Genomic DNA, 202 nt, shown 5'->3' with positions numbered 1-202 from the left:
ACTGATGTTCACGGGTACTTGAGCTCCTCTTCCTCTGATTTGGCTCATACATTGAAGCCCTAGCTGGTTCCAAAGGGTTTGCAACTCTTGAAAGTGCTCTAGTTGAGCTACTTCTCCTCAAAAGGGCTTGATGGTGTAGGTGAAGAATTCCCACTCTTCAAGTCAGCAACCTCCTTCTTTAAGCCCTTGATAGACTTAGCCA

Source organism: Camelina sativa, chromosome 12 (genome assembly GCF_000633955.1).
Source record: "Camelina sativa cultivar DH55 chromosome 12, Cs, whole genome shotgun sequence".
NCBI classification, from domain to species: Eukaryota; Viridiplantae; Streptophyta; class Magnoliopsida; order Brassicales; family Brassicaceae; genus Camelina; species Camelina sativa.
This window is presented reverse-complemented; position numbering follows the sequence as displayed.